This window comes from Engystomops pustulosus, chromosome 9 (genome assembly GCF_040894005.1).
Source record: "Engystomops pustulosus chromosome 9, aEngPut4.maternal, whole genome shotgun sequence".
Lineage (NCBI taxonomy): Eukaryota > Metazoa > Chordata > Amphibia > Anura > Leptodactylidae > Engystomops > Engystomops pustulosus.
Genome location: NC_092419.1, coordinates 69090825 through 69104951, shown reverse-complemented (window position 1 = coordinate 69104951; position 14127 = coordinate 69090825). Strand labels below are relative to the sequence as shown.

The 14127-nt window shown below is 45.4% G+C and overlaps 40 pseudogenes; all 40 read left to right on the top strand.

Annotated features, from left to right (window-relative positions):
• Positions 1-337: 337 nt before the first annotated feature.
• LOC140095403 (5S ribosomal RNA) lies at positions 338-456 on the top strand (annotated as a pseudogene).
• Positions 457-526: 70 nt separating this feature from the next.
• LOC140089311 (5S ribosomal RNA) lies at positions 527-645 on the top strand (annotated as a pseudogene).
• A 70-nt stretch (positions 646-715) lies between these two features.
• Positions 716-834, top strand: LOC140093785 (5S ribosomal RNA; annotated as a pseudogene).
• Positions 835-904: 70 nt separating this feature from the next.
• Positions 905-1023, top strand: LOC140089711 (5S ribosomal RNA; annotated as a pseudogene).
• Positions 1024-1282: 259 nt separating this feature from the next.
• LOC140098200 (5S ribosomal RNA) lies at positions 1283-1401 on the top strand (annotated as a pseudogene).
• Positions 1402-2227: 826 nt separating this feature from the next.
• LOC140091291 (5S ribosomal RNA) lies at positions 2228-2346 on the top strand (annotated as a pseudogene).
• Positions 2347-2794: 448 nt separating this feature from the next.
• Positions 2795-2913, top strand: LOC140093937 (5S ribosomal RNA; annotated as a pseudogene).
• Positions 2914-3172: 259 nt separating this feature from the next.
• LOC140101695 (5S ribosomal RNA) lies at positions 3173-3291 on the top strand (annotated as a pseudogene).
• Positions 3292-3361: 70 nt separating this feature from the next.
• Positions 3362-3480, top strand: LOC140094173 (5S ribosomal RNA; annotated as a pseudogene).
• Positions 3481-3739: 259 nt separating this feature from the next.
• Positions 3740-3858, top strand: LOC140083201 (5S ribosomal RNA; annotated as a pseudogene).
• An 827-nt stretch (positions 3859-4685) lies between these two features.
• On the top strand, positions 4686-4804 carry LOC140094028 (5S ribosomal RNA; annotated as a pseudogene).
• A 449-nt stretch (positions 4805-5253) lies between these two features.
• Positions 5254-5372, top strand: LOC140095396 (5S ribosomal RNA; annotated as a pseudogene).
• A 70-nt stretch (positions 5373-5442) lies between these two features.
• On the top strand, positions 5443-5561 carry LOC140089310 (5S ribosomal RNA; annotated as a pseudogene).
• Positions 5562-5631: 70 nt separating this feature from the next.
• LOC140095120 (5S ribosomal RNA) lies at positions 5632-5750 on the top strand (annotated as a pseudogene).
• Positions 5751-6010: 260 nt separating this feature from the next.
• LOC140094654 (5S ribosomal RNA) lies at positions 6011-6129 on the top strand (annotated as a pseudogene).
• Positions 6130-6199: 70 nt separating this feature from the next.
• On the top strand, positions 6200-6318 carry LOC140087071 (5S ribosomal RNA; annotated as a pseudogene).
• Positions 6319-6577: 259 nt separating this feature from the next.
• Positions 6578-6696, top strand: LOC140078516 (5S ribosomal RNA; annotated as a pseudogene).
• An 828-nt stretch (positions 6697-7524) lies between these two features.
• LOC140095401 (5S ribosomal RNA) lies at positions 7525-7643 on the top strand (annotated as a pseudogene).
• Positions 7644-7713: 70 nt separating this feature from the next.
• LOC140089307 (5S ribosomal RNA) lies at positions 7714-7832 on the top strand (annotated as a pseudogene).
• A 70-nt stretch (positions 7833-7902) lies between these two features.
• Positions 7903-8021, top strand: LOC140089710 (5S ribosomal RNA; annotated as a pseudogene).
• Positions 8022-8091: 70 nt separating this feature from the next.
• On the top strand, positions 8092-8210 carry LOC140098422 (5S ribosomal RNA; annotated as a pseudogene).
• Positions 8211-8470: 260 nt separating this feature from the next.
• Positions 8471-8589, top strand: LOC140087070 (5S ribosomal RNA; annotated as a pseudogene).
• A 259-nt stretch (positions 8590-8848) lies between these two features.
• LOC140098198 (5S ribosomal RNA) lies at positions 8849-8967 on the top strand (annotated as a pseudogene).
• A 70-nt stretch (positions 8968-9037) lies between these two features.
• On the top strand, positions 9038-9156 carry LOC140089708 (5S ribosomal RNA; annotated as a pseudogene).
• A 259-nt stretch (positions 9157-9415) lies between these two features.
• Positions 9416-9534, top strand: LOC140084949 (5S ribosomal RNA; annotated as a pseudogene).
• Positions 9535-9604: 70 nt separating this feature from the next.
• Positions 9605-9723, top strand: LOC140093730 (5S ribosomal RNA; annotated as a pseudogene).
• A 70-nt stretch (positions 9724-9793) lies between these two features.
• On the top strand, positions 9794-9912 carry LOC140089706 (5S ribosomal RNA; annotated as a pseudogene).
• Positions 9913-9982: 70 nt separating this feature from the next.
• LOC140101694 (5S ribosomal RNA) lies at positions 9983-10101 on the top strand (annotated as a pseudogene).
• Positions 10102-10171: 70 nt separating this feature from the next.
• Positions 10172-10290, top strand: LOC140093728 (5S ribosomal RNA; annotated as a pseudogene).
• A 70-nt stretch (positions 10291-10360) lies between these two features.
• Positions 10361-10479, top strand: LOC140089705 (5S ribosomal RNA; annotated as a pseudogene).
• A 259-nt stretch (positions 10480-10738) lies between these two features.
• LOC140084948 (5S ribosomal RNA) lies at positions 10739-10857 on the top strand (annotated as a pseudogene).
• A 70-nt stretch (positions 10858-10927) lies between these two features.
• On the top strand, positions 10928-11046 carry LOC140086531 (5S ribosomal RNA; annotated as a pseudogene).
• Positions 11047-11305: 259 nt separating this feature from the next.
• Positions 11306-11424, top strand: LOC140101693 (5S ribosomal RNA; annotated as a pseudogene).
• A 70-nt stretch (positions 11425-11494) lies between these two features.
• Positions 11495-11613, top strand: LOC140096445 (5S ribosomal RNA; annotated as a pseudogene).
• A 1015-nt stretch (positions 11614-12628) lies between these two features.
• LOC140095400 (5S ribosomal RNA) lies at positions 12629-12747 on the top strand (annotated as a pseudogene).
• Positions 12748-12817: 70 nt separating this feature from the next.
• LOC140089306 (5S ribosomal RNA) lies at positions 12818-12936 on the top strand (annotated as a pseudogene).
• Positions 12937-13006: 70 nt separating this feature from the next.
• LOC140089704 (5S ribosomal RNA) lies at positions 13007-13125 on the top strand (annotated as a pseudogene).
• Positions 13126-13195: 70 nt separating this feature from the next.
• Positions 13196-13314, top strand: LOC140098421 (5S ribosomal RNA; annotated as a pseudogene).
• A 260-nt stretch (positions 13315-13574) lies between these two features.
• Positions 13575-13693, top strand: LOC140087069 (5S ribosomal RNA; annotated as a pseudogene).
• A 259-nt stretch (positions 13694-13952) lies between these two features.
• LOC140093727 (5S ribosomal RNA) lies at positions 13953-14071 on the top strand (annotated as a pseudogene).
• Positions 14072-14127: the final 56 nt, after the last annotated feature.

Here is a 14127-nt window from a genome sequence, read left to right as displayed (position 1 = left end):
TCGCAGCAGCAATGCAGCTTAAGGCTTGGCAAGTACCAGCATGGGAGAGTGGCTGGGAATCCCAAGTTCCGTTGACTTTTTTGAACCTGAAAATTGTGTTCGTTTCTCTGTCAAAGATGGTAAAAGAAGGTAGAAATTAGGCAGCTGCTGTCAACGACCATTCTAAGCTGAATGTGCCTGCTCGCGTCAGATCGCAACAGCAATGCAGCTTAAGGCTTGGCAAATACCAGCATGGGAGACTGGCTTGGAATCCCAAGTTCCGTTGACCTTTTGAACCTGAAAATTGTGTTAATTTCTCTATGAGATAGTAAAAGAAGGTAGAAATTAGGCAGCTGCTGTCAACGGCCATTCTAAGCTGAATGTGCCTGCTCTCGTCAGATCGCAGCAGCAATGCAGCTTAAGGCTTGGCAAATACCAGCATGGGAGACTGGCTTGGAATCCCAAGTTCCGTTGACCTTGTTAAACCTGAAAATTGTGTTAGTTTCTCTATGAGATAGTACAAGAAGGTTCAAATTGAACAGCTGCAGACAACGGCCATTCTAAGCTGTATGTACCTGCTCTCATCAGATTGCAGCAGCAATGCAGCTTAAGGCTTGGCAAGTACCAGCATGGGAGACTGGCTGGGAATCCCAAGTTCCGTTGACCTTTTTGAACCTGAAAATTGTGTTAGTGTCTCTATGAGATAGTAAAAGTAGGTTCAAATTGAACAGCTGCTGTCAACGGCCATTTGAAGCTGAATGTGCCTGCTCTCATCAGATCGCAGCAGCAATGCAGCTTAAGGCTTGGCAAGTACCAGCATGGGAGACTGGCTGGGAATCCCAAGTTCCGTTGACCTTTTTGAACCTGAAAATTGTGTTAGTGTCTCTATGAAATAGTAAAAGTAGGTTCAAATTGAACAGCTGCTGTCAACGGCCATTCGAAGCTGAATGTGCCTGCTCTCGTCAGATCGCAGCAGCAATGCAGCTTAAGGCTTGGCAAGTACCAGCATGGGAGACTGGCTGGGAATCCCAAGTTCCGTTGACCTTTTTGAACCTGAAAATTGTGTTAGTTTCTCTATGAGATAGTAAAAGAAGGTTCAAATTGAACAGCTGCTTTCAACAGCCATTCTAAGCTTAATGTGCCTGCTCGCGTCAGATCGCAGCAGCAATGCAGCTTAAGGCTTGGAAAATACCAGCATGGGAGACTGGCTGGGAATCCCAAGTTCCGTTGACCTTGTAGAACCTGAAAATTGTGTTTGTTTCTCTATGAGATAGTAAAAGAAGGTTCAAATTGAACAGCTGCTGACAACGGCCATTCTAAGCTGAATGTGCCTGCTCTCATCAGATCGCAGCAGCAATGCAGCTTAAGGCTTGGCAAGTACCAGCATGGGAGACTGGCTGGGAATCCCAAGTTCCGCTAACCTTTTTGAACCTGAAAATTGTGTTAGTTTCTCTATGAGATAGTACAAGAAGGTTCAAATTGAACAGCTGCTGTCAACGCCCATTCTAAGCTGAATGTGCCTGCTCTCATCAGATCGCAGCAGCAATGCAGCTTAAGGCTTGGCAAGTACCAGCATGGGAGACTGGCTTGGAATCCCAAGTTCCATTGACCTTTTTGAACCTGAAAAATGTGTTAGTTTCTCTATGAGATAGTAAAAGTAGGTTCAAATTGAACAGCTGCTGTCAACAGCCATTCGAAGCTGAATGTGCCTGCTCTCGTCAGATCGCAGCAGCAATGCAGCTTAAGGCTTGGCAAGTACCAGCATGGGAGACTGGCAGGGAATCCCAAGTTCCGTCGAACTTTTTGAACCTGAAAATTGTGTTTGTTTCTCTATGTGATAGTAAAAGAAGGTTGAAATTGAACAGCTGCTGTCAACGGCCATTCTAAGCTGAATTTGCCTGCTCTCATCAGATCGCAGCAGCAATGCAGCTCAAGGTTTGGCAATTACCAGCATGGGCGACTGGCTGGGAATCCCATGTTCCGTTGACCTTTTTGAACCTGAAAATTGTGTTAGTTTCTCTATGAGATAGTACAAGAAGGTTCAAATTGAACAGCTGCTGACAAAGGCCATTCTAAGCTGAATGTGCCTGCTCTCATTAAATTGCAGCAGCAATGAAGCTCAAGGCTTGGCAAGTACCAGCATGGGAGACTGGCTTGGAATCCCAAGTTCCGTTGACCTGTTTGAACATAAAAATTGTGTTAGTTTCTCTATGAGATAGTAAAAGAAGGTAGAAATTAGGCAACTGCTGTCAACGGCCATTCTAAGCTGAATGTGCCTGCTCTCGTCAGATCGCAGCAGCAATGCAGCTTAAGGCTTGGCAAGTACCAGAATGTGAGACTGGCTGGGAATCCCAAGTTCCGTTGACCTTTTTGAACATAAAAATTGTGTTAGTTTCTCTATGAGATAGTAAAAGAAGGTTCAAATTGAACAGCTGCTGTCAACGGCCATTCTAAGCTGAATGTGCCTGCTCTCATCAGATTGCAGCAGCAATGCAGCTTAATGCTTGGCAAGTACCAGCATGGGAGACTGGCTGGGAATCCCAAGTTCCATTGACCTTTTTGAACCTGAAAATTGTGTTAGTTTCTCTATGAGATAGTAAAAGTAGGTTCAAATTGAACAGCTGCTGTCAACAGCCATTCGAAGCTGAATGTGCCTGCTCTCGTCAGATCGCAGCAGCAATGCAGCTTAAGGCTTGGCAAGTACCAGCATGGGAGACTGGCTGGGAATCCCAAGTTCCGTTGAACTTTTTGAACCTGAAAATTGTGTTTGTTTCTCTATGTGATAGTAAAAGAAGGTTGAAATTGAACAGCTGCTGTCAACGGCCATTCTAAGCTGAATGTGCCTGCTCTCGTCAGATCGCAGCAGCAATGCAGGTTAAGGCTTGGCAAGTACCAGCATGGGAGACTGGCTGGGAATCCCATGTTCCGTTGACCTTTTTGAACCTGAAAATTGTGTTAGTTTCTCTATGAGATAGTACAAGAAGGTTCAAATTGAACAGCTGCTGACAAAGGCCATTCTAAGCTGAATGTGCCTGCTCTCATCAGATCGCAGCAGCAATGAAGCTCAAGGCTTGGCAAGTACCAGAATGGGAGACTGGCTTGGAATCCCAAGTTCCGTTGACCTTTTTGAACATAAAAATTGTGTTAGTTTCTCTATGAGATAGTAAAAGAAGGTAGAAATTAGGCAACTGCTGTCAACGGCCATTCTAAGCTGAATGTGCCTGCTCTCGTCAGATCGCAGCAGCAATGCAGCTTAAGGCTTGGCAAGTACCAGCATGGGAGACTGGCTGGGAATCCCAAGTTCCGTTGACCTTTTTGAACATAAAAATTGTGTTAGTTTCTCTATGAGATAATAAAAGAAGGTTCAAATTGAACAGCTGCTGTCAACGGCCATTCTAAGCTGAATGTGCCTGCTCTCATCAGATTGCAGCAGCAATGCAGCTTAAGGCTTGGCAAGTACCAGCATGGGAGACTGGCTGGGAATCCCAAGTTCCATTGACCTTTTTGAACCTGAAAATTGTGTTAGTTTCTCTAAGAGATAGTAAAAGTAGGTTCAAATTGAACAGCTGCTGTCAACAGCCATTCGAAGCTGAATGTGCCTGCTCTCGTCAGATCGCAGCAGCAATGCAGCTTAAGGCTTGGCAAGTACCAGCATGGGAGACTGGCTGGGAATCCCAAGATCCGTTGAACATTTTGAACCTGAAAATTGTGTTTGTTTCTCTATGTGATAGTAAAAGAAGGTTTAAATTGAACAGCTGCTGTCAACGGCCATTCTAAGCTGAATGTGCCTGCTCTCATCAGATCGCAGCAGCAATGCAGCTTAAGGCTTGGCAAGTACCAGCATGGGAGACTGGCTGGGAATCCCATGTTCCGTTGACCTTTTTGAACCTGAAAATTGTGTTAGTTTCTCTATGAGATAGTACAAGAAGGTTCAAATTGAAGAGCTGCTGTCTACGGCCATTCTAAGCTGAATGTGCCTACTCTCATCAGATCGCAGCAGCAATGCAGCTTAAGGCTTGGCAAGTACCAGCATGGGAGAGTGGCTGGGAATCCCAAGTTCCGTTGACTTTTTTGAACCTGAAAATTGTGTTCGTTTCTCTGTCAAAGATGGTAAAAGAAGGTAGAAATTAGGCAGCTGCTGTCAACGACCATTCTAAGCTGAATGTGCCTGCTCGCGTCAGATCGCAACAGCAATGCAGCTTAAGGCTTGGCAAATACCAGCATGGGAGATTGGCTGGGAATCCCAAGTTCCGTTGACCTTGTTGAACCTGAAAATTGTGTTAGTTTCTCTATGAGATAGTAAAAGAAGGTTCAAATTGAACAGCTGCTGCCAACGGCCATTCTAAGCTGAATGTGCCTGCTCTCGTCAGATCGCAGCAGCAATGAAGCTCAAGGCTTGGCAAGTACCAGCATGGGAGACTGGCTTGGAATCCCAAGTTCCGTTGACCTTTTGAACCTGAAAATTGTGTTAATTTCTCTATGAGATAGTACAAGAAGGTTCAAATTGAAGAGCTGCTGTCTACAGCCATTCTAAGCTGAATGTGCCTACTCTCGTCAGATCGCAGCAGCAATGCAGCTTAAGGCTTGGCAAATACCAGCATGGGAGACTGGCTGGGAATCCCAAGTTCCGTTGAACATTTTGAACCTGAAAATTGTGTTTGTTTCTCTATGTGATAGTAAAAGAAGGTTGAAATTGAACAGCTGCTGTCAACGGCCATTCTAAGCTGAATGTGCCTGCTCTCATCAGATCGCAGCAGCAATGCAGCTTAAGGCTTGGCAACTACCAGCATGGGAGACTGGCTGGGAATCCCATGTTCCGTTGACCTTTTTGAACCTGAAAATTGTGTTAGTTTCTCTATGAGATAGTACAAGAAGGTTCAAATTGAAGAGCTGCTGTCTACGGCCATTCTAAGCTGAATGTGCCTACTCTCATCAGATCGCAGCAGCAATGCAGCTTAAGGCTTGGCAAGTACCAGCATGGGAGAGTGGCTGGGAATCCCAAGTTCCGTTGACTTTTTTGAACCTGAAAATTGTGTTCGTTTCTCTGTCAAAGATGGTAAAAGAAGGTAGAAATTAGGCAGCTGCTGTCAACGACCATTCTAAGCTGAATGTGCCTGCTCGCGTCAGATCGCAACAGCAATGCAGCTTAAGGCTTGGCAAATACCAGCATGGGAGACTGGCTTGGAATCCCAAGTTCCGTTGACCTTTTGAACCTGAAAATTGTGTTAATTTCTCTATGAGATAGTAAAAGAAGGTAGAAATTAGGCAGCTGCTGTCAACGGCCATTCTAAGCTGAATGTGCCTGCTCTCGTCAGATCGCAGCAGCAATGCAGCTTAAGGCTTGGCAAATACCAGCATGGGAGACTGGCTTGGAATCCCAAGTTCCGTTGACCTTGTTAAACCTGAAAATTGTGTTAGTTTCTCTATGAGGTAGTACAAGAAGGTTCAAATTGAACAGCTGCAGACAACGGCCATTCTAAGCTGTATGTACCTGCTCTCATCAGATTGCAGCAGCAATGCAGCTTAAGGCTTGGCAAGTACCAGCATGGGAGACTGGCTGGGAATCCCAAGTTCCGTTGACCTTTTTGAACCTGAAAATTGTGTTAGTGTCTCTATGAGATAGTAAAAGTAGGTTCAAATTGAACAGCTGCTGTCAACGGCCATTCGAAGCTGAATGTGCCTGCTCTCGTCAGATCGCAGCAGGAATGCAGCTTAAGGCTTGGCAAGTACCAGCATGGGAGACTGGCTGGGAATCCCAAGTTCCGTTGACCATTTTGAACCTGAAAAGTGATTTAGTTTCTCTCTGAGATAGTACAAGAAGGTTCAAATTGAACAGCTGCAGACAACGGCCATTCTAAGCTGTATGTGCCTTCTCTCATCAGATCGCAGCAGCAATGCAGCTTAAGGCTTGGCAAGTACCAGCATGGGAGACTGGCTGGGAATCCCAAGTTCTGTTGACCTTTTTGGACCTGAAAATTGTGTTAGTTTCTCTATGAGATAGTAAAAGAAGGTTCAAATTCAAACAGCTGCTTTCAACGGCCATTCTAAGCTTAATGTGCCTGCTCCCGTCAGATCGCAGCAGCAATGCAGCTTAAGGCTTGGAAAATACCAGCATGGGAGACTGGCTGGGAATCCCAAGTTCCGTTGACCTTGTTGAACCTGAAAATTGTGTTAGTTTCTCTATGAGATAGTAAAAGAAGGTTCAAATTGAACAGCTGCTGTCAACGGCCATTCTAAGCTGAATGTGCCTGCTCTCGTCAGATCGCAGCAGCAATGCAGCTTAAGGCTTGGAAAATACCAGCATGGGAGACTGGCTGGGAATCCCAAGTTCCGTTGACCTTGTTGAACCTGAAAATTGTGTTAGTTTCTCTATGAGATAGTAAAAGAAGGTTCAAATTGAACAGCTGCAGACAACGGCCATTCTAAGCTGTATGTGCCTTCTCTCATCAGATTGCAGCAGCAATGCAGCTTAAGGCTTGGCAAGTACCAGCATGGGAGACTGGCTGGGAATCCCAAGTTCCGTTGACCTTTTTGGACCTGAAAATTGTGTTAGTGTCTCTATGAAATAGTAAAAGTAGGTTCAAATTGAACAGCTGCTGTCAACGGACATTCAAAGCTGAATGTGCCTGCTCTCATCAGATCGCAGCAGCAATGCAGCTTAAGGCTTGGCAAGTACCAGCATGGGAGACTGGCTGGGAATCCCAAGTTCCGTTGACTTTTTTGAACCTGAAAATTGTGTTCGTTTCTCTGTCAAAGATGGTAAAAGAAGGTAGAAATTAGGCAGCTGCTGTCAACGACCATTCTAAGCTGAATGTGCCTGCTCGCGTCAGATCGCAACAGCAATGCAGCTTAAGGCCTGGCAAATACCAGCATGGGAGATTGGCTGGGAATCCCAAGTTCCGTTGACCTTGTTGAACCTGAAAATTGTGTTAGTTTCTCTATGAGATAGTAAAAGAAGGTTCAAATTGAACAGCTGCTGCCAACGGCCATTCTAAGCTGAATGTGCCTGCTCTCATCAGATCGCAGCAGCAATGAAGCTCAAGGCTTGGCAAGTACCAGCATGGGAGACTGGCTTGGAATCCCAAGTTCCGTTGACCTTTTGAACCTGAAAATTGTGTTAATTTCTCTATGAGATAGTACAAGAAGGTTCAAATTGAAGAGCTGCTGTCTACGGCCATTCTAAGCTGAATGTGCCTACTCTCATCAGATCGCAGCAGCAATGCAGCTTAAGGCTTGGCAAGTACCAGCATGGGAGAGTGGCTGGGAATCCCAAGTTCCGTTGACTTTTTTGAACCTGAAAATTGTGTTCGTTTCTCTGTCAAAGATGGTAAAAGAAGGTAGAAATTAGGCAGCTGCTGTCAACGACCATTCTAAGCTGAATGTGCCTGCTCGCGTCAGATCGCAACAGCAATGCAGCTTAAGGCTTGGCAAATACCAGCATGGGAGACTGGCTTGGAATCCCAAGTTCCGTTGACCTTTTGAACCTGAAAATTGTGTTAATTTCTCTATGAGATAGTAAAAGAAGGTAGAAATTAGGCAGCTGCTGTCAACGGCCATTCTAAGCTGAATGTGCCTGCTCTCGTCAGATCGCAGCAGCAATGCAGCTTAAGGCTTGGCAAATACCAGCATGGGAGACTGGCTTGGAATCCCAAGTTCCGTTGACCTTGTTAAACCTGAAAATTGTGTTAGTTTCTCTATGAGATAGTACAAGAAGGTTCAAATTGAACAGCTGCAGACAACGGCCATTCTAAGCTGTATGTACCTGCTCTCATCAGATTGCAGCAGCAATGCAGCTTAAGGCTTGGCAAGTACCAGCATGGGAGACTGGCTGGGAATCCCAAGTTCCGTTGACCTTTTTGAACCTGAAAATTGTGTTAGTGTCTCTATGAGATAGTAAAAGTAGGTTCAAATTGAACAGCTGCTGTCAACGGCCATTCGAAGCTGAATGTGCCTGCTCTCGTCAGATCGCAGCAGCAATGCAGCTTAAGGCTTGGCAAGTACCAGCATGGGAGACTGGCTGGGAATCCCAAGTTCCGTTGACCATTTTGAACCTGAAAAGTGATTTAGTTTCTCTCTGAGATAGTACAAGAAGGTTCAAATTGAACAGCTGCAGACAACGGCCATTCTAAGCTGTATGTGCCTTCTCTCATCAGATCGCAGCAGCAATGCAGCTTAAGGCTTGGCAAGTACCAGCATGGGAGACTGGCTGGGAATCCCAAGTTCCGTTGACCTTTTTGGACCTGAAAATTGTGTTAGTTTCTCTATGAGATAGTAAAAGAAGGTTCAAATTCAAACAGCTGCTTTCAACGGCCATTCTAAGCTTAATGTGCCTGCTCTCGTCAGATCGCAGCAGCATTGCAGCTTAAGGCTTGGAAAATACCAGCATGGGAGACTGGCTGGGAATCCCAAGTTCCGTTGACCTTGTTGAACCTGAAAATTGTGTTAGTTTCTCTATGAGATAGTAAAAGAAGGTTCAAATTGAACAGCTGCTGTCAACGGCCATTCTAAGCTGAATGTGCCTGCTCTCGTCAGATCGCAGCAGCAATGCAGCTTAAGGCTTGGAAAATACCAGCATGGGAGACTGGCTGGGAATCCCAAGTTCCGTTGACCTTGTTGAACCTGAAAATTGTGTTAGTTTCTCTATGAGATAGTAAAAGAAGGTTGAAATTGAACAGCTGCAGACAACGGCCATTCTAAGCTGTATGTGCCTACTCTCATCAAATCGCAGCAGCAATGCAGCTTAAGGCTTGGCAAGTACCAGCATGGGAGACTGGCTGGGAATCCCAAGTTCCGTTGACCTTTTTGGACCTGAAAATTGTGTTAGTGTCTCTATGAAATAGTAAAAGTAGGTTCAAATTGAACAGCTGCTGTCAACGGACATTTAAAGCTGAATGTGCCTGCTCTCATCAGATCGCAGCAGCAATGCAGCTTAAGGCTTGGCAAGCACCAGCATGGGAGACTGGCTGGGAATCCCAAGTTCCGTTGACCTTTTTGAACCTGAAAATTGTGTTAGTGTCTCTATGAAATAGTAAAAGTAGATTCAAATTGAACAGCTGCTGTCAACGGCCATTCGAAGCTGAATGTGCCTGCTCTCGTCAGATCGCAGCAGCAATGCAGCTTAAGGCTTGGCAAGTACCAGCATGGGAGACTGGCTGGGAATCCCAAGTTCCGTTGACCTTTTTGAACCTGAAAATTGTGTTAGTTTCTCTATGAGATAGTACAAGAAGGTTCAAATTGAACAGCTGCTGTCAACGGCCATTCGAAGCTGAATGTGCCTGCTCTCGTCAGATCGCAGCAGCAATGCAGCTTAAGGCTTGGCAAGTACCAGCATGGGAGACTGGCTGGGAATCCCAAGTTCCACTAACCTTTTTGAACCTGAAAATTGTGTTTGTTTCTCTATGTGATAGTAAAAGAAGGTTGAAATTGAACAGCTGCTGTCAACGGCCATTCTAAGCTGAATGTGCCTGCTCTCATCAGATCGCAGCAGCAATGCAGCTCAAGGCTTGGCAAGTACCAGCATGGGAGACTGGCTGGGAATCCCATGTTCCGTTGACCTTTTTGAACCTGAAAATTGTGTTAGTGTCTCTATGAAATAGTAAAAGTAGGTTCAAATTGAACAGCTGCTGTCAACGGACATTCAAAGCTGAATGTGCCTGCTCTCATCAGATCGCAGCAGCAATGCAGCTTAAGGCTTGGCAAGCACCAGCATGGGAGACTGGCTGGGAATCCCAAGTTCCGTTGACCTTTTTGAACCTGAAAATTGTGTTAGTGTCTCTATGAAATAGTAAAAGTAGATTCAAATTGAACAGCTGCTGTCAACGGCCATTCGAAGCTGAATGTGCCTGCTCTCGTCAGATCGCAGCAGCAATGCAGCTTAAGGCTTGGCAAGTACCAGCATGGGAGACTGGCTGGGAATCCCAAGTTCCGTTGACCTTGTTGAACCTGAAAATTGTGTTAGTTTCTCTATGAGATAGTAAAAGAAGGTTCAAATTGAACAGCTGCTGTCAACGGCCATTCTAAGCTGAATGTGCCTGCTCTCGTCAGATCGCAGCAGCAATGCAGCTTAAGGCTTGGCAAGTACCAGCATGGGAGACTGGCTGGGAATCCCAAGTTCCGTTGACCTTTTTGGACCTGAAAATTGTGTTAGTGTCTCTATGAAATAGTAAAAGTAGGTTCAAATTGAACAGCTGCTGTCAACGGACATTCAAAGCTGAATGTGCCTGCTCTCATCAGATCGCAGCAGCAATGCAGCTTAAGGCTTGGCAAGCACCAGCATGGGAGACTGGCTGGGAATCCCAAGTTCCGTTGACCTTTTTGAACCTGAAAATTGTGTTAGTGTCTCTATGAAATAGTAAAAGTAGATTCAAATTGAACAGCTGCTGTCAACGGCCATTCGAAGCTGAATGTGCCTGCTCTCGTCAGATCGCAGCAGCAATGCAGCTTAAGGCTTGGCAAGTACCAGCATGGGAGACTGGCTGGGAATCCCAAGTTCCGTTGACCTTTTTGAACCTGAAAATTGTGTTAGTTTCTCTATGAGATAGTACAAGAAGGTTCAAATTGAACAGCTGCTGTCAACGGCCATTCGAAGCTGAATGTGCCTGCTCTCGTCAGATCGCAGCAGCAATGCAGCTTAAGGCTTGGCAAGTACCAGCATGGGAGACTGGCTGGGAATCCCAAGTTCCACTAACCTTTTTGAACCTGAAAATTGTGTTTGTTTCTCTATGTGATAGTAAAAGAAGGTTGAAATTGAACAGCTGCTGTCAACGGCCATTCTAAGCTGAATGTGCCTGCTCTCATCAGATCGCAGCAGCAATGCAGCTCAAGGCTTGGCAAGTACCAGCATGGGAGACTGGCTGGGAATCCCATGTTCCGTTGACCTTTTTGAACCTGAAAATTGTGTTAGTGTCTCTATGAAATAGTAAAAGTAGGTTCAAATTGAACAGCTGCTGTCAACGGCCATTCGAAGCTGAATGTGCCTGCTCTCGTCAGATCGCAGCAGTAATGCAGCTTAAGGCTTGGCAAGTACCAGCATGGGAGACTGGCTGGGAATCCCAAGTTCCGTTGACCTTTTTGAACCTGAAAATTGTGTTAGTTTCTCTATGAGATAGTAAAAGAAGGTTCAAATTGAACAGCTGCTTTCAACGGCCGTTCTAAGCTTAATGTGCCTGCTCTCATCAGATCGCAGCAGCAATGCAGCTTAAGGCTTGGAAAATACCAGCATGGGAGACTGGCTGGGAATCCCAAGTTCCGTTGACCTTGTTGAACCTGAAAATTGTGTTAGTTTCTCTATGAGATAGTAAAAGAAGGTTCAAATTGAACAGCTGCTGTCAACGGCCATTCTAAGCTGAATGTGCCTGCTCTCGTCAGATCGCAGCAGCAATGCAGCTTAAGGCTTGGCAAGTACCAGCATGGGAGACTGGCTGGGAATCCCAAGTTCCGTTGACCATTTTGAACCTGAAAAGTGATTTAGTTTCTCTATGAGATAGTAAAAGTAGGTTCAAATTGAACAGCTGCTGTCAGTGGCCATTCGAAGCTGAATGTGCCTGCTCTCGTCAGATCGCAGCAGCAATGCAGCTTAAGGCTTGGCAAGTACCAGCATGGGAGACTGGCTGGGAATCCCAAGTTCCGTTGACCATTTTGAACCTGAAAAGTGTTTTAGTTTCTCTATGAGATCGTACAAGAAGGTTCAAATTGAACAGCTGCTGACAACGGCCATTCTAAGCTGAATGTGCCTGCTCTCATCAGATCGCAGCAGCAATGCAGCTTAAGGCTTGGCAAGTACCAGCATGGGAGACTGGCTGGGAATCCCAAGTTCCGCGAACCTTTTTGAACCTGAAAATTGTGTTAGTTTCTCTATGAGATAGTACAAGAAGGTTCAAATTGAACAGCTGCTGTCAACGCCCATTCTAAGCTGAATGTGCCTGCTCTCATCAGATCGCAGCAGCAATGCAGCTTAAGGCTTGGCAAGTACCAGCATGGGAGACTGGCTGGGAATCCCAAGATCCATTGACCTTTTTGAACCTGAAAAATGTGTTAGTTTCTCTATAAGATAGTAAAAGTAGGTTCAAATTGAACAGCTGCTGTCAACAGCCATTCGAAGGTGAATGTGCCTGCTCTTGTCAGATCGCAGCAGCAATGCAGCTTAAGGCTTGGCAAGTACCAGCATGGGAGACTGGCTGGGAATCCCAAGTTCCGTTGAACTTTTTGAACCTGAAAATTGTGTTTGTTTCTCTATGTGATAGTAAAAGAAGGTTGAAATTGAACAGCTGCTGTCAATGGCCATTCTAAGCTGAATTTGCCTGCTCTCATCAGATCGCAGCAGCAATGCAGCTCAAGGCTTGGCAATTACCAGCATGGGAGACTGGCTGGGAATCCCATGTTCCGTTGACCTTTTTGAACCTGAAAATTGTGTTAGTTTCTCTATGAGATAGTACAAGAAGGTTCAAATTGAACAGCTGCTGACAAAGGCCATTCTAAGCTGAATGTGCCTGCTCTCATTAAATCGCAGCAGCAATGAAGCTCAAGGCTTGGCAAGTACCAGCATGGGAGACTGGCTTGGAATCCCAAGTTCCGTTGACCTGTTTGAACTTAAAAATTGTGTTAGTTTCTCTATGAGATAGTAAAAGAAGGTAGAAATTAGGCAGCTGCTGTCAACGGCCATTCTAAGCTGAATGTGCCTGCTCTCGTCAGATCGCAGCAGCAATGCAGCTTAAGGCTTGGCAAATACCAGCATGGGAGACTGGCTTGGAATCCCAAGTTCCGTTGACCTTGTTAAACCTGAAAATTGTGTTAGTTTCTCTATGAGATAGTACAAGAAGGTTCAAATTGAACAGCTGCAGACAACGGCCATTCTAAGCTGTATGTACCTGCTCTCATCAGATTGCAGCAGCAATGCAGCTTAAGGCTTGGCAAGTACCAGCATGGGAGACTGGCTGGGAATCCCAAGTTCCGTTGACCTTTTTGAACCTGAAAATTGTGTTAGTGTCTCTATGAGATAGTAAAAGTAGGTTCAAATTGAACAGCTGCTGTCAACGGCCATTCGAAGCTGAATGTGCCTGCTCTCGTCAGATCGCAGCAGCAATGCAGCTTAAGGCTTGGCAAGTACCAGCATGGGAGACTGGCTGGGAATCCCAAGTTCCGTTGACCATTTTGAACCTGAAAAGTGATTTAGTTTCTCTCTGAGATAGTACAAGAAGGTTCAAATTGAACAGCTGCAGACAACGGCCATTCTAAGCTGTATGTGCCTTCTCTCATCAGATCGCAGCAGCAATGCAGCTTAAGGCTTGGCAAGTACCAGCATGGGAGACTGGCTGGGAATCCCAAGTTCCGTTGACCTTTTTGGACCTGAAAATTGTGTTAGTTTCTCTATGAGATAGTAAAAGAAGGTTCAAATTCAAACAGCTGCTTTCAACGGCCATTCTAAGCTTAATGTGCCTGCTCTCGTCAGATCGCAGCAGCATTGCAGCTTAAGGCTTGGAAAATACCAGCATGGGAGACTGGCTGGGAATCCCAAGTTCCGTTGACCTTGTTGAACCTGAAAATTGTGTTAGTTTCTCTATGAGATAGTAAAAGAAGGTTCAAATTGAACAGCTGCTGTCAACGGCCATTCTAAGCTGAATGTGCCTGCTCTCGTCAGATCGCAGCAGCAATGCAGCTTAAGGCTTGGAAAATACCAGCATGGGAGACTGGCTGGGAATCCCAAGTTCCGTTGACCTTGTTGAACCTGAAAATTGTGTTAGTTTCTCTATGAGATAGTAAAAGAAGGTTGAAATTGAACAGCTGCAGACAACGGCCATTCTAAGCTGTATGTGCCTACTCTCATCAAATCGCAGCAGCAATGCAGCTTAAGGCTTGGCAAGTACCAGCATGGGAGACTGGCTGGGAATCCCAAGTTCCGTTGACCTTTTTGGACCTGAAAATTGTGTTAGTGTCTCTATGAAATAGTAAAAGTAGGTTCAAATTGAACAGCTGCTGTCAACGGACATTCAAAGCTGAATGTGCCTGCTCTCATCAGATCGCAGCAGCAATGCAGCTTAAGGCTTGGCAAGCACCAGCATGGGAGACTGGCTGGGAATCCCAAGTTCCGTTGACCTTTTTGAACCTGAAAATTGTGTTAGTGTCTCTATGAAATAGTAAAAGTAGATTCAA